This window comes from Crinia signifera, chromosome 8 (genome assembly GCF_055691185.1).
Source record: "Crinia signifera chromosome 8, ASM5569118v1, whole genome shotgun sequence".
NCBI classification, from domain to species: domain Eukaryota; kingdom Metazoa; phylum Chordata; class Amphibia; order Anura; family Myobatrachidae; genus Crinia; species Crinia signifera.
The window spans coordinates 155,437,969-155,464,444 of record NC_139224.1 but is presented as its reverse complement, the minus strand read 5'-3'; the positions used below and the strand labels follow the sequence as shown (position 1 = coordinate 155,464,444).

The 26,476-nt window shown below is 44.4% G+C and overlaps 1 protein-coding gene, 6 non-coding genes and 2 pseudogenes across 7 annotated transcripts in view; all 9 read right to left on the bottom strand.

The window, feature by feature from the left end:
• Positions 1-26,476, bottom strand: part of ARMH1 (armadillo like helical domain containing 1) — a 133,565-nt gene that overhangs the window by 37,403 nt on the left and 69,686 nt on the right. The window lies entirely within an intron of this gene.
• On the bottom strand, positions 1,086-1,202 carry LOC146030041 (U5 spliceosomal RNA). The gene has a single exon (XR_014455555.1). It is a non-coding gene; the product is annotated as a U5 spliceosomal RNA (small nuclear RNA).
• Positions 3,857-3,966, bottom strand: LOC146030043 (U5 spliceosomal RNA). The gene has a single exon (XR_014455557.1). It is a non-coding gene; the product is annotated as a U5 spliceosomal RNA (small nuclear RNA).
• On the bottom strand, positions 5,412-5,526 carry LOC146030037 (U5 spliceosomal RNA). The gene has a single exon (XR_014455551.1). It is a non-coding gene; the product is annotated as a U5 spliceosomal RNA (small nuclear RNA).
• LOC146029974 (U2 spliceosomal RNA) lies at positions 16,625-16,760 on the bottom strand (annotated as a pseudogene).
• Positions 17,101-17,239, bottom strand: LOC146029984 (U2 spliceosomal RNA; annotated as a pseudogene).
• Positions 18,769-18,882, bottom strand: LOC146030038 (U5 spliceosomal RNA). Its single transcript, XR_014455552.1, has one exon. It is a non-coding gene; the product is annotated as a U5 spliceosomal RNA (small nuclear RNA).
• LOC146030036 (U5 spliceosomal RNA) lies at positions 21,725-21,839 on the bottom strand. Its single transcript, XR_014455550.1, has one exon. It is a non-coding gene; the product is annotated as a U5 spliceosomal RNA (small nuclear RNA).
• On the bottom strand, positions 24,503-24,617 carry LOC146030035 (U5 spliceosomal RNA). Its single transcript, XR_014455549.1, has one exon. It is a non-coding gene; the product is annotated as a U5 spliceosomal RNA (small nuclear RNA).

Sequence of the window (26,476 nt, the reverse complement as noted above, 5' to 3'; positions counted from 1 at the left end):
TCTAGTGACATGCTTATTGTTTAGCTCTGTAATATTAATCCCATTGTGGTTATTATTTTACCTTCCATAATATGCAAGTAAAATACCCAAATTCAGAGTAATTTAATAAGTCAATTTTTTTCTGCTTTTAAAATACAGTAATTAGAAAAAAACATGTCCTCTTGCCCCAATTTAGCTGACCTTAGAGAGAGATAAAGTAGAGACTTTGCAAAGTAAACAGTTGCTGATTGGTTGCTAGGGGCAACTGCTCCACTGTATGCATCATGAAGGTTCATACATATCCATCTCTGACTGTAATGTGGAATAAACAGAGCTACTACAGTATACTGTATGACATGCAGCAGCCAGCACTGTGTCTGTGGCTGCATACACACAATTCATATGCCTGAGCACAGCAGTGCCACACATGGTAGCTCACAGGTACTGCACAGTCTCATTATGGCTGTATAGTCAGAGATTAGTTCAGGGATCTGTATGATCCGTGAACTAATTGAACTACTGAACTATTTGCAGGACTCATGAGTCATCAGGACAATGTAGTTCATTTGGATCCGCAGAGTCCAGACCATGTGTGAGCTCAGCACTGCCATCTTTGGCAGCTACCATGTACTGCCTCCTGTGTGTTGCATGAGAGCTGATAACATGGCTGCTACAGAAGCTCCTACACAGATCCCAGCAGAAGATTTAGCACAGCAGCATGCTCAGGACCCAGTACCAGCAGCAGCAGTAAGTGTTTGGACATCTGAACTAATCATATAATGATAGTATCACATAAAGGTGAGCAGCAAAAGCACACATGCTCACTCACAGACACACCACACATAGACTTTGGCTAGGCAGTGCAGATTTATATTTTATTAGATTTGTATTTGCTGGGCTTTGTTGTACTTTTAACTTTAGATACAGGAAGGAAAGATCCAGTAAATGAGCCTTGGAGCTGCTGGGCTCTGTCTGTCTGTGTGTTACACTTCCCACTTGCTTTACTTCCTGGTGAACTAAATGAACTAATCTTTCCCAGAGCAGTGATCTGAACGATTTAGTTCACTTTGAAGATTAGTTCATTTTGAACTAATCATTCACGAACTACCCATCACTATTAGCCGGGCATCAAAAAATTACTTGAAACTCATGGTTGTTCCTCTCCACGGCAATCTTTAGTAAAAGGCGAAAGATTTATTCGATCTGAAGAGAAACCAGACTATACTCAATAAGTGTCATGTATATTTTCCCGGCTTCAAATAGACCTCAGTTTAGCAAGAGAGATTTTAAAATATAACAAATACAATCCTAATATATTTACAACTTTACATTTAAAAAAAGAAAACGTTTAAATTGCAAAATAGTAAATATTTTTACAACAAAAACCTTGAAATGTATCAGATGCATCATGGGTAAGTATGCAAATGAGTCTACCAAGTGAAGAAAGAATTACATTTCCATTGGTCGAATAGTAATTTAAAACCAGTTCTTCAACTTGCTAGAGTGTCTACAGAAATCACCATGGTATAGAGTGCGGGAATAAAATCACAGCAATAAAGTATTCCGGAGAATCATATATAAGACATAATCATTTTCTTCCACAGTTTTTCCACCAACACAAAAATACCAATATTTAATGTCAAATTCTAAAAGATTCATGAAAAATTTGAAATGTCTCAATTTCACTAGTAATTAAGCCCTGCGTCAGCTATGTAGGAAACAAAACAACCTTTTAAAGAAAACAGAAAACCTAGAAATATGAAACAATAATACTAACTAATTCTGATCATAGTACTTTTTTATTGAAAACTGGAAAAAAAAACACAAATCAGTTTATTCAAATGCCTTTAGATTAAAAAATTCAAGAAAATCTTCTAAAAATATGCTATTCTTCTAAAACAATTCTGAAATTGAAATGAGAACAGTAGAGGTGTGAAAAAAACTAAAAGGGCAATACTAAAAGCAACAGAGTTTTGTGTCAAATGAGTTAGGAAAACACCAGGAAAAGGAAATCAGTGTGGTTCACAAAAAAGTTATCAGCTAGTGTGAAAGCCAAAAAAAATGGCCTGTAAAAAACACAAGCACATTTAAAATAATCAGGACAAAAAGGTACATCTTACCTTATGGAAAGAAGCTAAGGAGTTAACCAGGGGTGAAAAGGCAGAAACGGAGGCGTAAATGGCCCTTTCAGTAGATAATGGGGCAAAACTTTTTTTCAAGTATATAAGTGAAAGGAGAAAATCAAATGGAGGAATAATATGGCTTAAGACAGAGTGAAAATTTGGTGGATGGAGACGATAGCAGATCCCCTTAAATTCATTCACTACAGAATGAAAGTGGAAGGGGACATAGTCTGCAAGGACATTCATAAAAATAAAGTAGTTGAAAGTACATTTACAGAGAAGAAGGTCCTAAGAGAACTCTTAAAACTGAAAGGGGATAAATCAATAGGGCCAGTTTGGATACATCCAAGGAAATAGCTAAAGGATGTGCTGGTAGCACCAATAACAGAATAATTCAACCAGTCACTAGCTACAGGTGCAATCCCAGAGGACTGGGAAAAAACTAATATAATACCACTGCACAAAAGTGGAACCAATGTAAAATAGGGATGGCCATCGACCATCGATGCTTTTAAATCAGTGATGGTTTATGGCCGATGTAGAATAGTTTAGCTATCGATGGGGTAGAACCAGATGGTTTCCCACCATCGATGTCAAGCTTAAATGAGTAGTTGTGTTTTACCTTTTTTCCTAAGGGGCCGGGTCTTGGAGCATAGCCCTGCCCCCATGTTTTGTTTGGCCCATGGGCAGGGGCGTAACTTAACTATTTAGCGCCCCCGCCGAACGTTTATTTCCCCCCCCCCCGCACACACCTAACCTGCCCTCCCCTTCTTACCCGCTGTCTGCGTCTCGCCCGGCTCTCTGTCGGGACCTGCCTGACCATCACGGTCCCGGCCGGCTCCTGCTGCTACAATGAAAACTGACTCTTAGAAAATGGCTGCCCCAATACTGCAGACAGAAAACTGTCTACAGTATGGGGGCAGCCATTTTCTAATTGTCAGTTTTCATTGCAGCAGGAGCCGGCCGGGACCGTGACGGTCAGGCAGGTCCCGGCAGAGAGCCGGGCGAGACGCAGACCGCGGGTAACTATAGCCCCGCTGCCCCCCCGGCGGCACCCCCAATTTCTCTGCGCCCCCCTGCCACCTCGGGGGCTGCAGAACTATAGTTACGCCACTGCCCATGGGCCAATCAGTCAAAAAAACAGGTGACCAGGCATCAATAGGCAAAACATCAATGGCCAGTTGCACTATTGCCATTGATAGGAACCACAATGATAGCCATTCTTAACGTACAATACCTACAATAAAACTATTACACTCTAGGGATGGCCATCGACTATCGATGTTCCCAAAACATCGATGGTCGGGACCTAGTGCTCGATGTTTTGGGCATCAATAGGCGAGGGTCAAATAGTTTGATGCCATCGATGGATGGCATTCGATGTCGATATATATATATTTACCCTGCTGGCTGTTGGCCAGCTGCCCGGCTATACACCCTCTCCGAGTCCTAGTAAGAATGGGCCCGGGTCGGGCAGCCGCCGGGAGGTGCACGCATGCACGATAGAACTACCTAACCTGACGAGCTGGATAATAAGGTTTCTTCTGCACATGTGCATCAGCTATAGTCCTATAGCGCATGCGCGAACCTTCCGGCGCCGGTCACCCCGTTCTTCCTCTGCGCATGCGCAAGTAGACAATGGTGGGAACCATCGATGGCAACCTATAAAATGGTTTATAGGCATCAATGGGAACCATTGATGGAAGATGGATCAATGGCCATCCCTATTATACTCTTTATTTAACCAGTGAACAAGCCCAGCGTTAACCGGGCATCAAAAAATTACATGAAAGGTTGTTCCTCTCCACGGAAATCTTTAGTAAAAGGCGAAAGATTTATTCGATCTGAAGAGAAACCAGAGTATACTCAATAAGTGTCATGTATATTTTCCCGGTTTCAAATAGACCTCAGTTTAGCAAGAGAGAGGACAACACACATGTATATTTAGCCATTTTTAAATATAACAAATATAATCCTAATATATTTACAACTTTACATTTAAAAAAAGGAAACGTTTAAATTGCAAAATAGTAAATATTTTTACAACAAAAACCTTGAATGTATCAGATGCATCATGGGTAAGTATGCAAATGAGTCTACCAAGTGAAGAAAGAATTACATTTCCATTGGTCGAATAGTAATTTAAAACCAGTTCTTCAACTTGCTAGAGTGTCTACAGAAATCACCATGGTATAGAGTGCGGGAATAAAATCACAGCAATAAAGTATTCCGGAGAATCATATATAAGACATAATCATTTTCTTCCACAGTTTTTCCACCAACACAAAAATACCAATATTTAATGTCAAATTCTAAAAGATTCATGAAAAATTTGAAATGTCTCAATTTCACTAGTAATTAAGCCCTGCGTCAGCTATGTAGGAAACAAAACAACCTTTTAAAGAAAACAGAAAACCTAGAAATATGAAACAATAATACTAACTAATTCTGATCATAGTACTTTTTTATTGAAAACTGGAAAAAAAACACAAATCAGTTTATTCAAATGCCTTTAGATTAAAAAATTCAAGAAAATCTTCTAAAAGAATGCTATTCTTCTAAAACAATTCTGAAATTGAAATGAGAACAGTAGAGGTGTGAAAAAAACTAAAAGGGCAATACTAAAAGCAACAGAGTTTTGTGTCAAATGAGTTAGGAAAACACCAGGAAAACGAAATCAGTGTGGTTCACAAAAAGTTATCAACTAGTGTGAAAGCCCAAAAAAATGGCCTGTAAAAAACACAAGCACACTTAAAATAATCAGGACAAAAAGGTACATCTTACCTTATGGAAAGAAGCTAAGGAGTTAACCAGGGGTGAAAAGGCAGAAACGGAGGCGTAAATGGCCCTTTCAGTAGATAATGGGGCAAAACTTTTTTTCAAGTATATAAGTGAAAGGAGAAAATCAAATGGAGGAATAATATGGCTTAAGACAGAGTGAAAATTTGGTGGATGGAGACGATAGCAGATCCCCTTAAATTCATTCACTACAGAATGAAAGTGGAAGGGGACATAGTCTGCAAGGACATTCATAAAAATAAAGTAGTTGAAAGTACATTTACAGAGAAGAAGGTCCTGAGAGAACTCTTAAAACTGAAAGGGGATAAATCAATGGGGCCAGATTGGATACATCCAAGGAAATAGCTAAAGCACCGGCCACCCCGTTCTTCCTCTGCGCATGCGCAAGTAGACAATGGTGGGAACCATCGATGGCAACCTTTAAAATGGTTTATAGGCATCAATGGGAACCATTGATGGAAGATGGATCGATGGCCATCCCTATTATACTCTTTATTTAACCAGTGAACAAGCCCAGCGTTAGCCGGGCATCAAAAAATTACATGAAACTCATGGTTGTTCCTCTCCACGGAAATCTTTAGTAAAAGGCGAAAGATTTATTCGATCTGAAGAGAAACCAGAGTATACTCAATAATAGTGATGGGTAGTTCGTGAATGATTAGTTCAAAATGAACTAATCTTCAAAGTGAACTAAATCGTTCAGATCACTGCTCTGGCAAAGATTAGTTAATTTAGTTCACCAGGAAGTAAAGCAAGTGGGAGGTGTAACACAGACAGACAGAGCCCAGTGTAACACACAGACAGAGCCCAGTGTAACAGACAGACAGAGCCCAGCAGCTCCATAAGGCTCATTTACTGGATCTTTACTTTCTGAATCTAAAGTTAAAAGTACAATAAAGCCCAGCAAATACAAATCTAATAAAATATAAATATGCACTGCCTAGCCAAAGTCTATGTGTGGTGTGTCTGTGAGTGAGAATGTGTGCTCATGCTGCTCACCTTTATGTGATACTATCATTATATGATTAGTTCAGATGTCCAAACACTTACTGCTGCTGCTTCTGGTACTGGGTCCTGAGCATACTGCTGTGCTAAATCTTCTGCTGGGATCTGTGTAGGAGCTTCTGCAGCAGCCATGTTATCAGCTCTCATGCAATACACAGGAGGCAGTACATGTTAGCTGCCAAAGATGGCAGTGCTGAGCTCACACATGGTCTGGACTCTGCGGATCCAAATGAACTACATTGTCCTGATGACTCATGAGTCCTGCAAATAGTTCAGTAGTTCAATTAGTTCACGGATCATACAGATCCCTGAACTAATCTCTGACTATACAGCCATAATGAGACTGTACAGTACCTGTGAGCTACCATGTGTGGCACTGCTGTGCTCAGGCACATGTATTGTGTGTATGCAGCCACAGACACAGTGCTGGCTGCTGCATGTTATACAGTATACTGTAGTAGCTCTGTTTACTCCACATTACAGTCAGAGATGGATATGTATGAACCTTCATGATACATACAGTGGAGCAGTTGCCCCTAGCAACCAATCAGCAACTGGTTACTTTGCAAAGTCTCTACTTTATCTCTCTCTAAGGTCAGCTAAATTGGGGCAAGGGGACATGTTTTTTTCTAATTACTGTATTTTTTTTTTTTTTTTTTTTTAAACAATTTTTTATTTTTTTTCAGTAAATTAATATACAGAAGGTAAACAGTGTGAGACATTTACATAGTATAAGAGAAGCAGTATAACGTTCAGTAAACATGTTCAATTTACAGGAAAAGCTGCGAAGCAGGGAATAGAAGAGCAAAACATCCGGAGTCAAGTCTGCAGTTCCTCTCCATATTGCTATCACATTTCTATTCTATTGCGCCATTGTCTAGCTTTCTGTCAATTTGAATAAATCGCATGTGATCACAACTTAATTCTCAGTATCTTGTCTTTCCTTCCCTCTCAACCCCTTTAGTTGGGGAGTAACCATTATGGTTGGTTCAAACAGTATTCAACCAAAAGTTATCTGAAACAGTTTGGTCTCACAAAATATCTAAATTTTAATCTATTGAAAAGTATCGAAAGGTATATCAAGGTAAATGGGGGGTATGGGTGAGAAAAAAGGGTGGGGGGGGTGGGGGGGGGGGGAGACGACAGACAAAATCAGAATCCACTTTGAAATTCCTTATCTAGCTTTTTCCTTTTGTGCGTTCTGGTCATTTATACCCCTTTTACACCAAAAACCCTGGTCGGACCCTGGTCTTTGAATGCTGGAGTATCCAGGGTCTGACCCTGCTTTATACCCCATTTACACAGCACTTTGACCTGGGTCGGACCTGGGTCTGCACCATTTACACTGAACCTGGGTCAGCCCTGCCTTAAATAATATTTTATATATATATTTATAGAAAAATATATATATATATATATCAGGGCTGACCCAGGTTAAGTGTTTTTTTTTTTTAAGGTGCTGGGGGTGCCGGAGGGTACCTGTCCTGCCTGCTGTGCTTGGTGTACCTGGGGGTACCGGGGTGCTGGGGGGTGCAAGGGGTGCTGAAGGTACCTGTCCTGTCTGCGGTCGGATCTCAGCGGAGAAGATGATGTGCGCCGTTGCTGTACCACCCCCCCCCCCTCCCCGGCAGACGGTCCCTGCGGCGTGCGGCGTATGGAGTGTCAGTGGCGGGGGTCCCTCTGGCGCATGGGAACTAGTACTAGTTCCTATGCGCTGGAGGGACCGCCGATACTGACACTCCATACGCCGCAGGGACCGGCTGCCGGATGGGGGGGAGGGGGGTGATACAGCAGCGGCGCACATCATCTTCTCCGCTGAGATCCGACCGCAGGCAGGACAGGTACCCCCAGCACCCCTAGCACCCCCGTACCCCCAGCACAGCAGGCTGACAGGTACCCCCCTCTCCTCAGCAGCCGCAGGGACCCCCCTCCTCCCGCAGCAGCTGGGAAGATCTTCCCCAGCGCTGCACGCTGTGGACCCGCTGCGGGTGCCTGCACCCGCAGCGGGACCATTTACACCGACATTTACACGGGTCCTATCCGTGTTCTACCCAGGTCAGGACCTGGGTAGAGGACCCGTGTAAATGGAAACGGATACCCCCCATTTACACCGCCGCGGATCCGGGTCTGACCCGCCGCTGACCCGGATTTTTCGGCGGTGTAAAAGGGGTATTAGTCTAACTATTTATCTCACACAGAAGAAGTCCTCTCTATGTCCACACAAACAGCCACCTCAGGTAGATACTTGTCTGAGGAGGTACCAAGTGGTAGATTCAAATATTTTTTGAATTCGGCTCTGTGTTAACTGATCCAGGCTATTAATATACAGTTCCCATTTCTTATAGAAGCGTGGTGCACCCTTCTCAAGATCTGTTCTTAAGGTCTGTCTTTCGTAAAAGAGCGTATTTAGTATAGCTTTTTTTAATTCCATTATGGTAGGGGAACCTCTGTGTATCCAGTGCGTTAATATCAATTTTTTAGCCATTGTCAGTATGATATTGAGCACCGGTATAATAATCCGCTTATTAGGTCCGAGATCCCAGTCTCCAAAGTAAAGAAACAAGCATGCAGTCGGGTGCTTCTGGAGTTTCAGGGAGTAGGTGGTATTAATGAAGTTAGTCACCTTGTCCCAGAAGAACCTAATTTTCCTACATTCCCAAAAATTGTGGAAATACGTTGCATCGGTTTTATGACATTTATAGCAACATCCTGTGTCACTAGGGACGAAATGTGCCCTCTGCACTGGGGCTATATATGCCCTATTTAAAAATTTTGTGTGGGTCTCCTGCAAAGCACCCGACTGCAAATGCCTCATGGTGAGTGGAAGCTTCTTAAGTATAACAGGTAGAGGTGGAAGGTCTGGTATATCTCTAGCCCATCTAATTTGGAGTTGTTGGTGATGTGCCTCTATCCCTGTCGCTATAAGGGCCGAGTAGAGATATCTGATCCTATAACCTAGTACACATTCCGGCCTCAACAGGCTCACAATGGGGTCCATCTCCCCATCTCTCTCCATAGGTGATAATTGAGTTTGTGCAAAGTGTCTCGACTGGAGGTACATGTAAAACTGGCGATGTGGTAGCTCAAATTTCTCCTGCAAGGCGGAGAATGGGAGTAATGTTCCTCCTGGATCAAATAGTTTACGGACATTTGTAATGCCCTTGTCCCTCCAGCCGAGAAACTCCGCACCCCCCAGACCAGGTAGGAACTGGGGGTTTCCCCAAAATGTGGTGAATGGCGAAGAGGAGAAACGTCTGCGAAGAGTCTTATTGATCTGTCTCCAGGACCTGTAAGTCGCTTTGAATAGAATAGAATCTCTGACCAATTTGGGTATTAATCTAATCGGGGCGTGCAACAGTGCTGCTGGGGAGTATTGTTTAAAAATTTGTTTTTCTAAGGAGGGGATGGTGTATTCCGATCTAGTAGTGAACCAATCAGTAATGTATCGGAAGTGTGCTGCTTGGGAGAATGCTTGTATGTCGGGCATGCCGAATCCACCATCTGTTTTACTGAGTTTGAGTCTATTGAATGGGATGCGAGCCCTTTTCCCTGCCCAGGCGAATTTAAGGTACAACGATTTGAATTTCTGCAGGTCCGTATTACTGAGCTGCAGCGGCAACATCTGCAGGAGATATGATAACTTGGGGAAGGCTATGGTTTTAAGTACTGTGATTCTACCCGCCAAAGATAGTGGCAAGTCTATCCAACCAGTTAACAGTTTGTCAATCGATGTAAAGGCAGGGGTAATATTAACACTATATAGGTCTTTTAGTTTTTTAGGTATCATAATTCCCAAGTATTTGAGTGTGTGTGGGCAAGTAGTGAATTGTGAAGTGTGATGAGACGTTGTTGGTGTTGTGGGAGGGGCTGACAGGGGCAATAGACGGGATTTATCATAATTTACTCTGAAACCTGAAAATTGGGAGAAGTGAAGTATAATTTGTTGAATGGCTGGTATGGAGGTGTTGGGTCTGGATATAAATAGTAATATGTCGTCTGCAAAGAGACTGATCTTGACCTCGGAAGAGTCCATCCGCACTCCCACAAAGTCCTTCGAGGTTCTCAATGCTATTGCCAGCGGTTCAATCGCCAGGGCAAATAGGAGGGGGGACAGGGGGCAGCCCTGCCTAGTTCCCCTGAATAGTGGTATGGGATCGGACATGTAGTTGTTAGTCAAAATTTGGGAGGACGACCCCGAATACAGTAGTTTAATTGTGCGGATGAACACCTCCGGGAGTCCAAACCGCGCCATAGTGAAGAGTAAGTGGTCCCATGTGACAAGATCAAAAGCCTTCTCGGCATCTAGCGAGAGCAGTGCATAGGGCTCTGAGCACTCCGAAGACTCCACCCACTGCATGGCTGTTAGGGCTTTACGTACATTAAGGACCGAGTGTCTGCCCCATACAAAGCCCGTTTGGTCTGAGTGAACCAGGGAGGGGAGTTTGAATTTGAGTCTGTCCGCTAAAATTTTCGTAAAGATTTTATAATCTGTGTTGAGAAGTGAGATTGGGCGGTAGGATCCCGGGAGGAGCGGGTCTCTACCGGGTTTATGTATAATTTTGAGAATGGCCGAATTAAAATATAAAGGTGGGGGGGAGCCTTGTAGTATGGAGTTATAAAGGGCCGAAAGGGGTTTAATAATCTTGGGGGCCAGTAATTTATAATATTCATTTGAGAGACCATCCGGTCCCGGGGATTTGCCTGTCTTAAGCATCTTTATCGTAGCTAGGACCTCCTCCTCTGTGATAGGTGTTATCAAGGTATCCGAGGCGTCCGCGTCTAGTGCGGGGTGAGGGAGGGATTCCCAGAACGTTGTCCTTTGGTGCTCATCTATTAGGGGGGGGGAATACAGTGACTTATAGAAACCATGTAAGATTTCAGTAATTAATTGTCCTGAATGGACCACTGTGCCATCCGCTCTGCGAAGAGCCTGGATAGCTGAGGGGGGGTGTTGGCCCCTTAGTAGGTTAGACATCAGTCGATTAGACCTGTTGCCGTATCTATGAAACCTGGCCTGTGTGAGGAAAGTGATTTTAGATTCCAGTTGTATCAATAGAGCATCAAAAAGGTTTTTTTGTTCGTTATATATAGTTTTATTTGTTAGAGTGGGGAAAGATTGGAAGTTCTGGTATGCCTCGGTGAGGCGTGTCTGGGCGTCAATGTAAAGCTTCTGGGAGTCCTTTCTATGTTTGGAAGTGTAAGATATAATGTTGCCTCTTAGTACTGGTTTGGAGGCCTGCCAGAATATAGAGGGGGAGGTCTCCCCTACTTCAGGATTATTGTGAGTATAGTCCATCCAGGACGCCTCCAACATGTTACGGAAAGATTGGGTTTCTGTTAACTGGGATGGGAATCTCCATTGCCTAATTGGTCCCCTATCAACAGACGTCGCCACTGCAACCCAGCAAACCCCATGATCCGAAATTGTGATAGGCTCTAGCGTTGATCCCTCCACCTTCGGGAACAGGGAGGAGGACATTAGAATGTAATCAATTCTAGAGAGGGTCCCATGCGCCGCTGAGAGGCATGTATACTCCCTCTCTATAGGGTGGCAAGCCCTCCATACATCAATCAACTGCAGCTGTGTAAGGAGGTATTGAATACCATATTTAGGATTGAAGCGTCTGGCAGAAGATGTAGTGTTTCTGTCTAAAACCGCGGAAGCTACTAGATTGAAATCTCCTGCTAAGATTATGTTTTGGTGGGCATAGGGGAGCAATTTAGCGGCTATGGTGATGAAGAATTGACTTTGGTTTGCGTTAGGTGCATATATATTAGCTATGATGTATCGGGTGTTATATATAGTGACATCAAGTATGCTGTAGCGACCCTCGGGATCTGTTTGAACTGTGTGGGTTGTTACTGGGATGTTTCGTCTAATCAACGTGACCACCCCTCTAGCTTTGGAGTTATATGGGGCAGAGGATAGGACCGCCCAGCCCAGGGTGTTCAACTTCAGGATCTCTGCAGGGACTAAATGGGCCTCCTGTATTAGAGCTATTTCTAGGCCTAATTTAGTTAGATAGAGCAATATTTTTTTGCGTTTAGCTGGGGAGTGGAAGCCCCCCACATTAATTGTACCTACCCTGAGAGATGTCATTTATTGGTCAAGAGGGTTGGTAACTTACAGGTCCTGGAATACGAGAAGAGTACTGTGGTTGACAACAGCAGCCTAGCAACAATCATGAAAGATCTAAGGATAAAAAATATGACGTTAGACAGATTCTGACACATAGGGGGAAAAAACATGAGGGAAGAAAGGGTAATTAGCAACAATTTTGCAATGGCTGGGCGGCCAGTAAAGGTCCTCCCCGCCATTCCAAACTACTATACACTAACAAATAAACGAATGAATGAATGAATAACTTCCGGTAAATGGCAAGTGTGGCAAGATCAGGCAGTTGCCCCCAAGATCCGAGCCAGCGGTCCATGGGTTTCCCCCGCCTCATTGAAGAGGTATGTTATAGAGCCCGCAAGGGGCCAGTTTAGGAATCACCTGCCTTTCCAGACCCGATTAATGAACAGTATAACAATTAATATATATTTTAAACATAACATAGTAGACCTATTTCAAATCTAATTTGGGTTTTCCACCATTGAAAGAGGCGCCAGACCAGAAGAGGGTGGGAGGGGGGGGAAAACCCCCGTCCCCCATCTCCCAATTCCAACACCCCAGTCCCGGTGTAGAGTTATTTAAGTCTACAACCAACTAGTTCCAGCTTATAACTTTATGCAGATATGTATGTCAGAGTATAACTATATCTCCCTAGACCAAATTATCATCAGTTTGGTTGGTCCTGTGTGAACAGGGGCTGGGAGACCGGTACGGTGTCTTCTTCTTGTAGGAAAAGTTCAGCATCCCTTACAGTGGTGAAGTCCTTAAATGACGAACCAGAAAAAAGGCGAAGACGGGCTGGATATACCAGGGCGAATTTTCGGTTGCTCCTTGCCAAGCGTGAGCAGAGAGGGGCGAATTCCTTTCTCGCCCTGGCAACCTCAGCCGAGTAGTCCTGAAAAATAAAAAGTCTTGTATCGTTCCAGGTTAGGTCTCTTTTGCGGCGAGATGCAGACCACAGCGCCTCCTTGTGGATGTAATTTAAACACCTGAATATCACGGGGCGAGGTCGGGCGTCTGTAGAGGGTCTCTGTGGGCCTATTCTGTGCGCTCTTTCCACTATCATCCCTGAGCATTCCTCTGATATTTCCAGGAGCTCCGGGAGTGTGGATTGAATAAAGATAAAGAGGGCTGTGCCCTTCAGAGATTCAGGTAGGCCCACCACCCGTAAGTTGTTTCTACGGGAACGGTTTTCCAGGTCGTCTATTTTAGCTTGCATCTGGTGCTGCGTTTTCTGCATGGCTGCTGTTTTATCTTTAAGTTCAGCAACGTCTTGGAAGACGCCGCCCACTATCTGTTCAGTGTGGGACAGCCGTTTAGTGACTTGCTTGTACTGTGACTTGATATCTTGGATTGCCTGTGTGACTTTGTCCGCATGAGCCTCCATTATGGGGCTAATAGTATCCTGAATGGCTTTCACCATGTCTGAGTATGTTATAGGGCCCTCCCGTGAATAGTGGAGTGGGGGTACGAGTGAGGTAGCGTCTGCTGGTGGGGTAGTTAGTGTGTCTGAGTCCAGGTCAGGGAGAGGGTCAGCACTTACAGTTTGGGGGTCAGGCAGCAGTGGTCCCGAGATCTCAGCACCTCTTCTCCCTTTTCCAGAAGTCTGTGGCTGTTTGTTCTGTGGTTGTGAGGTATGGGTGGATGTCATCTTGTCTTTATTGCTGCGGCTGGAGGAGCGATGTCTGGGGGTGTCCTCAGTGGGCTGTATCTTCTCCATCCTGTTACAGGTCAGGGTAGTGAGGATATTGTATATTCCAAGCTGTAGCTGTAAAAGTGGTGCTATAGTACTTTGTGTTGTGCTGCAGCAGCTATGAGGTTAACCTGCAGCGTCTCCTGTGTGCCTCAATCTCGCCTGCCCCAGGAGGTACAGCGTAGCAGGGGAGTTATAATTATCTCCCTCCTTGCAGGGAGCAGCGTGGGAGGCTGTGTGCTCCGTTCTGGGAGCGTCTATGGTCCGTCCGGGTGCAGTAGAGGGTGACTGCTCTCATATGAGGCCGCCGCGCCACAGGTCACGTGGTCGCGAGCGGCCGTTTGTAATGGCGGCCGTCGGCTTGGAGCGGGGATTCCAGGCAGCAGGGCTGTCAGCGCGGGAGTCAGCGCGTAGGTAGCGGTAGCGGAGGGTGTCACGGGGGGTCAGGCAGGGAATAGAGATGTTTTGCCGGTGTGTGTCGGGTCCGGTCCGGCTGGTAGGAGGCTGGGGCTCACGGAGCTCTAAGCCTGTGCAGCTTGTCCCTCCAGCGCCGGAACCGGAAGCCTAATTACTGTATTTTAAAAGCAGAAAAAAATTGACTTTTTAAATTACTCTGAATTTGGGTATTTTACTTGCATATTATGGAAGGTAAAATAACCACCACAATGGGATTAATATTGCAGAGCTAAACAATAAACATGTCACTATAAGTGTGCTGTATAATTTATTGCTTTTCTAAAATAATCTGATTTATTAAACCTACAGTATATGATCATTCTAACAAGACTAAACTCCTACAATGAGCTGGTATTACAATGCCTGCTCTGTGTGTCATAATCTAGTCTAGTTCATCTAGATCCATGCACTCCTCTCAGTCTCTGAGTCAGTGCTGGAATAATGAACTAAATGAACTAGATGAACTAATCTTCTGATCTAATCTTTTGGGTGAACTAGATCATGAGTTTGAAAAAACTCAGGAGCCCGAGGTGTGCTCCCCACCACCAGTGCTGTGCCTAAACACGTGCAAAGGAGGCCGTGCGATCGAATGGGTCCGTCTCCGAAGAGACAGGGCCCCGTTTTTCCCCTAACCCCTCTCAACCATAAGGCCGAAGAGGGGAAAATAGGGAACGGTGGGTCCTCTTCGCCGAAGCTCAGAGAGACCCTCATTCCTCAACCCCCGAAAGGGTTAGGACGGTGGGTCCTCCGCACCCCGTGGTTTGGAGGAACCCGCAGTGGACTTCCCTCCGCCTTGCGGCTCGGGGTCGTCCTCGGGGGGACCGAAGCTCTCCCCAAAAGGCGAGAGCTTCGGCACATTGGGGAAATGGAAGGCCCAGAAGGGTCGACCACACTACCCAAAAAAACGTGACAAACTACAAAAAAATACAAGGAACGTGAAAAGTGACAAACGTGAGAGGGGGAAGAGAAATAAATAATATAGGACCCTAGCCAGAAGGCCAGGGTGGGGGTGTGAAAAATTGTCCTACCCCATCCAAAAGGACGAGGTAAGGACGTGAAGCGCATACCTAGAGGGAAAGTGCGCAGTGCTAGTGCCATACTAGTGCATGGTGATTTTGGGTTCACCCGTGCATGTTCGGCACCCCCGAGTTTCCCCGGGGGCACAGTGCAGCCTCGGACTCCAAGCAGCCAGCCAGTCAGCGTCCGACCAAGTGTTTCTCCGCTCAGCCAGTGGGCCCTTTCCGACCCCCGGCATGGGAATGGATACTCCACCGGGCTTTTTCGGTGAGTCTCCCCCGCAGAGGCCCAAATGAGTTTGAAGAAACTCAGGGAGCCCGAGGTGTGCTCCCACCACCACCAGTGCTGTGCCTAAACACGTGCAAAGGGGGCAGCCGTACGAACGTTTGGACCCTCTCCCAAAGGAGAAAGGCCCCATGGTTCCCCTAACCCCCCTCAACCATAAGGCCGAGGAAGGGAAAAAAGGGATCGGTGGGTCCTCTTCGCCGAAGCTCAGAGAGACCCGCTTTTCCTCCACCCCCGGAAGGGTTTTGGACGGTGGGTCCTCCGCACCCGAAGGTTTGGAGAGACCCGCTTAGGCTTCCCTCCGCCTTGCGGCTCGGGGTTGCCCTCGAGGGGACCGGGACTCTCCCCAAAAGGTGAAGAGTCCCAGCCACGTTTGGGGAACGGAAGGCCCGTTAGGGACAGCCGCACTACCCAAATAAAAAAAAAAAAAAAAACGTGACAAACTAACGAAAAACGTGAAGTGCTCAAAAGTGCAAATCAAAGAAATAAATAAAAGAGGCCCTAGCCAGAAGGCCGGGGTGGGGGTGTAAAAAAATTGTCCTACCCCATCCAAAAGGACGAGGTAAGGACGTGTAGCCTAACCTAGAGGGAAGTGCGCAGTGTGTGTGCCATTCAGTGCATGGTGCTGGACATCACCAGTGCAAATCAGGCACCCCCGAGTTTCCCCGGGGGCACAGTGCAGCCTGGGGCTCCAGGCAGCCGACCCTTCAGCGTCCGACCAAGCTTTTCTCCGTCTCACCAGCAGGCATTTTCCAGCCCCCGGCATGGGAATGGGTACTCCACTGGGCTTTTCGAAAGACTCCCTTAGGGGCTGCACCCCCCTCGGAAGAGCAATCTACTCAGTCCCAGTGTTTCTCCGCTCCCAGGGTTAAGATACTAGGCTGAGCTTTTCGCTGTGCCCAGGCTGGTGGTTAGCCAACCTGGACCAATCTACTCGGTCTCAGCTTTTCTCCGCTCCCTGGGAATGGATACTAGACTGAGCCTTTCGCTGACTCATCCTTCGGGGGCTACGAACCCCGTCAAGAGAGTCAATCTACTAGGCCCAGTGTTTCTCCCCCCCTCTTACCAGTGGATTTACGGAAACAACACCTCCTACCAAAGGCAGAGGTGAAGATACTTAGTGAGACTTTTCACTGCTCCCGGGAAAAAACAGAGGGGTCCCACACCCTCCGCCCATCAGAGCAGCTACTCAGTCCCACCTTTCTCTATTCTCTGCCAGAGGCCAGTCCATACCCACTGATAAGAACAGATACTACACTTGATCTTAGCCAAAAGTCCGAGAAGCGAAATGGACCACCTGAGGAAGAAGAAACCACCTACTCAGTCCCGACGTTTCACCTCTCCCAGGGATTGAGTACTGGGCTGGGCTTTTCGCTGTCTCACTGGCCGGGGGCGACATGTTACCCCCGGACCAGAGAGCAATCTACTCGGTCCCAGCTTTTCCCTTCTTCCTGGGAGTGGATACTAGACCGGGCTTTTCGAGTGACTCTCCCACAGAGGCAAAGACCCCTGAACAAGAGCCCCATCTCAAAGCACCGATGCTTCTCCCCTCCCTACCAGTGGAGAGAATGGTATTCCCTCCCTAGCAGGGCATCGAGACTAAGCCATTCCTAGCACTTGTCCAGGACATGAGGTTGTTTGCTACCCTCAGGCCCAGTAACAAGATGCTACGGTACTGCTTTCTCTATTCTCTGCCAGGGGGCGGTCCAGACTCAACTGATAAGAACAGATACTACACTTGATCTTAGCCAAAAGGCCGAGTGCAATACTAAAAGCAACAGAGTTTTGTGTCAAATGAGTTAGGAAAACACCAGGAAAAGGAAACCAATGTGGTTCACAAAAGAGTTATCAACTAGTGTGAAAGCAAAAAAAAATGGCCTGTAAAAAACACAAGCACACTTAAAATAATCAGGACAAAAAGGTACATCTTACCTGATGGAAAGAAGCTAAGGAGATAACCAGGGGTGAAAAGGCAGAAACGGAGGCGTAAATGGCCCTTTCAGTAGATAATGGGGCAAAACTTTTTTTCAAGTATATAAGTGAAAGGAGAAAATCAAATGGAGGAATAATATGGCTTAAGACAGAGTGAAAATTTGGTGCATGGAGACAATAGCAGATCCCCTTAAATTCATTCACTACAGAATGAAAGTGGAAGGGGACATAGTCTGCAAGGACATTCATAAAAATAAAGTAGTTGAAAGTACATTTACAGAGAAGAAGGTCCTAAGAGAACTCTTAAAACTGAAAGGGGATAAATCAATGGGGCCAGATTGGATACATCCAAGGAAATAGCTAAAGGATGTGCTAGTAGCACCAATAAAAGAATAATTCAACCAGTCACTAGCTACAGGTGCAATCCCAGAGGACTGAGAAAAAACTAATATAATACCACTGCACAAAAGTGGAACCAATGTAAAATAGGGATGGCCCTATCGACCATCGATGCTTTTAAATCAGTGATGGTTTATGGCCGATACAGAACAGTTTAGCTATCGATGGGGTAGAACCAGATGGTTTCCCACCATCGATGTCAAGCTTAAATGAGTAGTTGTGCTTTACCTTTTTTCCTAAGGGGCCGGGTCTTGGAGCACAGCCCCGCCCCCATGCTTTGTTTGGCCCATGGGCAGGGGCGTAACTAACTATTTAGCGCCCCCCGACACACGTTTATTCCCCCCCCCCCCCCGCACACACCTAACCTGCCCTCCCCTTCTTACCCGCTGTCTGCGTCTCGCCCGGCTCTCTGTCGGGACCTGCCTGACCATCACGGTCCCGGCCGGCTCCTGCTGCTACAATGAAAACTGACTCTTAGAAAATGGCTGCCCCCATACTGCAGACAGAAAACTGTCTACAGTATGGGGGCAGCCATTTTCTAATTGTCAGTTTTCATTGCAGCAGGAGCCGGCCGGGACCGATGGATGGCATTCGATGTCGATATATATATATATATATATATTTACCCTGCTGGCTGTTGGCCAGCTGCCCGGCTATACACCCTCTCCGAGTCCTAGTAAGAATGGGCCCGGGTCAGGCGGCCGCCGGGAGGTGCACGCATGCGCGATAGAACTACCTAACCTGACGAGCTGGATAATAAGGTTTCTTCTGCGCATGAGCTATAGCGCATGCGCGAACCTTCCGGTACCGGCCACCCCGTTCTTCCTCTGCGCATGCGCAAGTAGACAATGGTGGGAACCATCGATGGCAACCTATAAAATGGTTTATAGGCATCAATGGGAACCATTGATGGAAGATGGATCGATGGCCATCCCTATTATACTCTTTATTTAACCAGTGAACAATCCCAGCGTTAGCCGGGCATCAAAAAATTACATGAAACTCATGGTTGTTCCTCTCCACGGAAATCTTTAGTAAAAGGCGAAAGATTTATTCGATCTGAAGAGAAACCAGAGTATACTCAATAAGTGTCATGTATATTTTCCCGGTTTCAAATAGACCTCAGTTTAGCAAGAGAGAGGACAACACAAATGTATATTTAGCCATTTTTAAATATAACAAATATAATCCTAATATATTTACAACTTTACATTTAAAAAAAGGAAACGTTTAAATTGCAAAATAGTAAATATTTTTACAACAAAAACCTTGAAATGTATCAGATGCATCATGGGTAAGTATGCAAATGAGTCTATCAAGTGAAGAAAAAATTACATTTCCATTGGTCGAATAGTAATTTAAAACCAGTTCTTCAACTTGCTAGAGTGTCTACAGAAATCACCATGGTATAGAGTGCGGGAATAAAATCACAGCAATAAAGTATTCTGGAGAATCATATATAAGACATAATCATTTTCTTCCACAGTTTTTCCACCAACACAAAAATACCAATATTTAATGTCAAATTCTAAAAGATTCATGAAAAATTTGAAATGTCTCAATTTCACTAGTAATTAAGCCCTGCGTCAGCTATGTAGGAAACAAAACAACCTTTTAAAGAAAACAGAAAACCTAGAAATATGAAACAATAATACTAACTAATTCTGATCATAGTTAGGGGAACCATGGGGCCTTTCTCCTTTGGGAGAGGGCCCACACGTTCGTACGGCTGCCCCCTTTGCACGTGTTTAGGCACAGCACTGGTGGTGGTGGGAGCACACCTCGGGCTCCCTGAGTTTCTTCAAACTCATTCTGATCATAGTACTTTTTTATTGAAAACTGGAAAAAAAACACAAATCAGTTTATTCAAATGCCTTTAGATTAAAAAATTCAAGAAAATCTTCTAAAAGTATGCTATTCTTCTAAAACAATTCTGAAATTGAAATGAGAACAGTAGAGGGGTGAAAAAAACTAAAAGGGCAATACTAAAAGCAACAGAGTTTTGTGTCAAATGAGTTAGGAAAACACCAGGAAAAGGAAATCAGTGTGGTTCACAAAAAAGTTATCAGCTAGTGTGAAAGCCAAAAAAAATGGCCTGTAAAAAACACAAGCACACTTAAAATAATCAGGACAAAAAGGTACATCTTACCTTATGGAAAGAAGCTAAGGAGTTAACCAGGGGTGAAAAGGCAGAAACGGAGGCGTAAATGGCCCTTTCAGTAGATAATGGGGCAAAACTTTTTTTCAAGTATATAAGTGAAAGGAGAAAATCAAATGGAGGAATAATATGGCTTAAGACAGAGTGAAAATTTGGTGGATGGAGACGATAGCAGATCCCCTTAAATTCATTCACTACAGAATGAAAGTGGAAGGGGACATAGTCTGCAAGGACATTCATAAAAATAAAGTAGTTGAAAGTACATTTACAGAGAAGAAGGTCCTAAGAGAACTCTTAAAACTGAAAGGGGATAAATCAATAGGGCCAGTTTGGATACATCCAAGGAAATAGCTAAAGGATGTGCTGGTAGCACCAATAACAGAATAATTCAACCAGTCACTAGCTACAGGTGCAATCCCAGAGGACTGGGAAAAAACTAATATAATACCACTGCACAAAAGTGGAACCAATGTAAAATAGGGATGGCCATCGACCATCTATGCTTTTAAATCAGTGATGGTTTATGGCCGATGTAGAATAGTTTAGCTATCGATGGGGTAGAACCAGATGGTTTCCCACCATCGATGTCAAGCTTAAATGAGTAGTTGTGTTTTACCTTTTTTCCTAAGGGGCCGGGTCTTGGAGCATAGCCCTGCCCCCATGTTTTGTTTGGCCCATGGGCAGGGGCGTAACTTAACTATTTAGCGCCCCCCGCCGAACGTTTATTCCCCCCCCCCCCGCACACACCTAACCTGCCCTCCCCTTCTTACCCGCTGTCTGCGTCTCGCCCGGCTCTCTGTCGGGACCTGCCTGACCATCACGGTCCCGGCCGGCTCCTGCTGCTACAATGAAAACTGACTCTTAGAAAATGGCTGCCCCCATACTGCAGACAGAAAACTGTCTACAGTATGGGGGCAGCCATTTTCTAATTGTCAGTTTTCATTGCAGCAGGAGCCGGCCGGGACCGTGACGGTCAGGCAGGTCCCGGCAGAGAGCCGGGCGAGACGCAAACCGCGGGTAACTATAGCCCCGCTGCCCCCCCGGCGGCACCCCCAATTTCTCTGCGCCCCCCTGCCACCTCGGGGGCTGCGGAACTATAGTTACGCCACTGCCCATGGGCCAATCAGTAAAAAAAACAGGTGACCAGGCATCAATAGGCAAAACATCAATGGCCAGTTGCACTATTGCCATTGATAGGAACCACAATGATAGCCATTCTTAACGTACAATACCTACAATAAAACTATTACACTCTAGGGATGGCCATCGACTATCGATGTTCCCAAAACATCGATGGTCGGGACCTAGTGCTCGATGTTTTGGGCATCAATAGGCGAGGGTCAAATAGTTTGATGCCATCGATGGATGGCATTCGATGTCGATATATATATATATATATATATATATATATATATATATATATATATATATATATTTACCCTGCTGGCTGTTGGCCAGCTGCCCGGCTATACACCCTCTCAGAGTCCTAGTAAGAATGGGCCCGGGTCGGGCGGCCGCCGGGAGGTGCACGCATGCGCGATAGAACTACCTAACCTGACGAGCTGGATAATAAGGTTTCTTCTGCGCATGCGCGAACCTTCCGGCGCCGGTCACCCCGTTCTTCCTCTGCGCATGCGCAAGTAGACAATGGTGGGAACCATCGATGGCAACCTATAAAATGGTTTATAGGCATCAATGGGAACCATTGATGGAAGACGGATCGATGGCCATCCCTATTATACTCTTTATTTAACCAGTGAACAAGCCCAGCGTTAGCCGGGCATCAAAAAATTACATGAAACTCATGGTTGTTCCTCTCCACGGAAATCTTTAGTAAAAGGCGAAAGATTTATTCGATCTGAAGAGAAACCAGAGTATACTCAATTAGTGTCATGTATATTTTCCCGGTTTCAAATAGACCTCAGTTTAGCAAGAGAGAGGACAACACAAATGTATATTTAGCCATTTTTAAATATAACAAATACAATCCTAATATATTTACAACTTTACATTTAAAAAAAGGAAACGTTTAAATTGCAAAATAGTAAATATTTTTACAACAAAAACCTTGAAATGTATCAGATGCATCATGGGTAAGTATGCAAATGAGTCTACCAAGTGAAGAAAGAATTACATTTCCATTGGTCGAATAGTAATTTAAAACCAGTTCTTCAACTTGCTAGAGTGTCTACAGAAATCACCATGGTATAGAGTGCGGGAATAAAATCACAGCAATAAAGTATTCCGGAGAATCATATATAAGACATAATCATTTTCTTCCACAGTTTTTCCACCAACACAAAAATACCAATATTTAATGTCAAATTCTAAAAGATTCATGAAAAATTTGAAATGTCTCAATTTCACTAGTAATTAAGCCCTGCGTCAGCTATGTAGGAAACAAACAACCTTTTAAAGAAAACAGAAAACCTAGAAATATGAAACAATAATACTAACTAATTCTGATCATAGTACTTTTTTATTGAAAACTGGAAAAAAAAACACAAATCAGTTTATTCAAATGCCTTTAGATTAAAAAATTCAAGAAAATCTTCTAAAAATATGCTATTCTTCTAAAACAATTCTGAAATTGAAATGAGAACAGTAGAGGTGTGATAAAAAAACTAAAAGGGCAATACTAAAAGCAACAGAGTTTTGTGTCAAATGAGTTAGGAAAACACCAGGAAAAGGAAATCAGTGTGGTTCACAAAAAAGTTATCAACTAGTGTGAAAGCCAAAAAAAATGGCCTGTAAAAAACACAAGCACACTTAAAATAATCAGGACAAAAAGGTACATCTTACCTTATGGAAAGAAGCTAAGGAGTTAACCAGGGGTGAAAAGGCAGAAACGGAGGCGTAAATGGCCCTTTCAGTAGATAATGGGGCAAAACTTTTTTTCAAGTATATAAGTGAAAGGAGAAAATCAAATGGAGGAATAATATGGCTTAAGACAGAGTGAAAATTTGGTGGATGGAGACGATAGCAGATCCCCTTAAATTCATTCACTACAGAATGAAAGTGGAAGGGGACATAGTCTGCAAGGACATTCATAAAAATAAAGTAGTTGAAAGTACATTTACAGAGAAGAAGGTCCTGAGAGAACTCTTAAAACTGAAAGGGGATAAATCAATGGGGCCAGATTGGATACATCCAAGGAAATAGCTAAAGGATGTGCTAGTAGCACCAATAACAGAATAATTCAACCAGTCACTAGCTACAGGTGCAATCCCAGAGGACTGGGAAAAAACTAATATAATACCACAGCACAAAAGTGGAACCAATGTAAAATAGGGATGGCCATCGACCATCTATGCTTTTAAATCAGTGATGGTTTATGGCCGATATAGAATAGTTTAGCTATCGATGGGGTAGAACCAGAGGCTTTCCCACCATCGATGTCAAGCTTAAATGAGTAGTTGTGTTTTACCTTTTTTTCCTAAGGGGCCGGGTCTTGGAGCATAGCCCTGCCCCCATGCTTTGTTTGGCCCATGGGCAGGGGCATAACTTAACTATTTAGCGCCCCCCGCCGCACGTTTATTCGCCCCCCCCCCCCCCCCGCACACACCTAACCTGCCCTCCCTTTCTTACCCGCTGTCTGCGTCTCGCCCGGCTCTCTGTCGGGACCTGCCTGACCATCACGGTCCCGGCCGGCTCCTGCTGCTACAATGAAAACTGACTCTTAGAAAATGGCTGCCCCCATACTGCAGACAGAAAACTGTCTACAGTATGGGGGCAGCCATTTTCTAATTGTCAGTTTTCATTGCAGCAGGAACCGTCCGGGACCGTGACGGTCAGGCAGGTCCCGGCAGAGAGCCGGGCGAGACGCAGACCGCGGGTAACTATAGCCCCGCTGCCCCCCCGGCGGCACCCCCAATTTCTCTGCGCCCCCCTGCCACCTCGGGGGCTGCGGAACTATAGTTACGCCACTGCCCATGGGCCAATCAGTCAAAAAAACAGGTGACCAGGCATCAATAGGCAAAACATCAATGGCCAGTTGCACTATTGCCATTGATAGGAACCACAATGATAGCCATTCTTAACGTACAATACCTACAATAAAACTATTACACTCTAGGGATGGCCATCGACTATCGATGTTCCCAAAACATCGATGGTCGGGACCTAGTGCTCGATGTTTTGGGCATCAATAGGCGAGGGTCAAATAGTTTGATGCCATCGATGGATGGCATTCGATGTCGATATATATATATATTTACCCTGCTGGCTGTTGGCCAGCTGCCCGGCTATACACCCTCTCCGAGTCCTAGTAAGAATGGGCCCGGGTCGGGCGGCCGCCGGGAGGTGCACGCATGCGCGATAGAACTACCTAACCTGACGAGCTGGATAATAAGGTTTCTTCTGCGCATGCGCGAACCTTCCCGCGCCGGTCACCCCGTTCTTCCTCTGCGCATGCGCAAGTAGAAAATGGTGGGAACCATCGATGGCAACCTATAAAATGGTTTATAGGCATCAATGGGAACCATTGATGGAAGATGGATCGATGGCCATCCCTATTATACTCTTTATTTAACCAGTGAACAAGCCCAGCGTTAGCCGGGCATCAAAAAATTACATGAAACTCATGGTTGTTCCTCTCCACGGAAATCTTTAGTAAAAGGCGAAAGATTTATTCGATCTGAAGAGAAACCAGAGTATACTCAATAAGTGTCATGTATATTTTCCCGGTTTCAAATAGACCTCAGTTTAGCAAGAGAGGACAACACACATGTATATTTAGCCATTTTTAAATATAACAAATACAATCCTAATATATTTACAACTTTACATTTAAAAAAAGGAAACGTTTAAATTGCAAAATAGTAAATATTTTTACAACAAAAACCTTGAAATGTATCAGATGCATCATGGGTAAGTATGCAAATGAGTCTACCAAGTGAAGAAAGAATTACATTTCCATTGGTCGAATAGTAATTTAAAACCAGTTCTTCAACTTGCTAGAGTGTCTACAGAAATCACCATGGTATAGAGTGCGGGAATAAAATCACAGCAATAAAGTATTCCGGAGAATCATATATAAGACATAATCATTTTCTTCCACAGTTTTTCCACCAACACAAAAATACCAATATTTAATGTCAAATTCTAAAAGATTCATGAAAAATTTGAAATGTCTCAATTTCACTAGTAATTAAGCCCTGCGTCAGCTATGTAGGAAACAAAACAACCTTTTAAAGAAAACAGAAAACCTAGAAATATGAAACAATAATACTAACTAATTCTGATCATAGTACTTTTTTATTGAAAACTGGAAAAAAAAACACAAATCAGTTTATTCAAATGCCTTTAGATTAAAAAATTCAAGAAAATCTTCTAAAAATATGCTATTCTTCTAAAACAATTCTGAAATTGAAATGAGAACAGTAGAGGTGTGAAAAAAACTAAAAGGGCAATACTAAAAGCAACAGAGTTTTGTGTCAAATGAGTTAGGAAAACACCAGGAAAAGGAAATCAGTGTGGTTCACAAAAAAGTTATCAGCTAGTGTGAAAGCCAAAAAAAATGGCCTGTAAAAAACACAAGCACACTTAAAATAATCAGGACAAAAAGGTACATCTTACCTTATGGAAAGAAGCTAAGGAGTTAACCAGGGGTGAAAAGGCAGAAACGGAGGCGTAAATGGCCCTTTCAGTAGATAATGGGGCAAAACTTTTTTTCAAGTATATAAGTGAAAGGAGAAAATCAAATGGAGGAATAATATGGCTTAAGACAGAGTGAAAATTTGGTGGATGGAGACGATAGCAGATCCCCTTAAATTCATTCACTACAGAATGAAAGTGGAAGGGGACATAGTCTGCAAGGACATTCATAAAAATAAAGTAGTTGAAAGTACATTTACAGAGAAGAAGGTCCTAAGAGAACTCTTAAAACTGAAAGGGGATAAATCAATAGGGCCAGTTTGGATACATCCAAGGAAATAGCTAAAGGATGTGCTGGTAGCACCAATAACAGAATAATTCAACCAGTCACTAGCTACAGGTGCAATCCCAGAGGACTGGGAAAAAACTAATATAATACCACTGCACAAAAGTGGAACCAATGTAAAATAGGGATGGCCATCGACCATCTATGCTTTTAAATCAGTGATGGTTTATGGCCGATGTAGAATAGTTTAGCTATGGATGGGGTAGAACCAGATGGTTTCCCACCATCGATGTCAAGCTTAAATGAGTAGTTGTGTTTTACCTTTTTTCCTAAGGGGCCGGGTCTTGGAGCATAGCCCTGCCCCCATGTTTTGTTTGGCCCATGGGCAGGGGCGTAACTTAACTATTTAGCGCCCCCGCCGAAAGTTTATTCCCCCCCCCCCCGCACACACCTAACCTGCCCTCCCCTTCTTACCCGCTGTCTGTGTCTCGCCCGGCTCTCTGTCGGGACCTGCCTGACCATCACGGTCCCGGCCGGCTCCTGCTGCTACAATGAAAACTGACTCTTAGAAAATGGCTGCCCCCATACTGCAGACAGAAAACTGTCTACAGTATGGGGGCAGCCATTTTCTAAT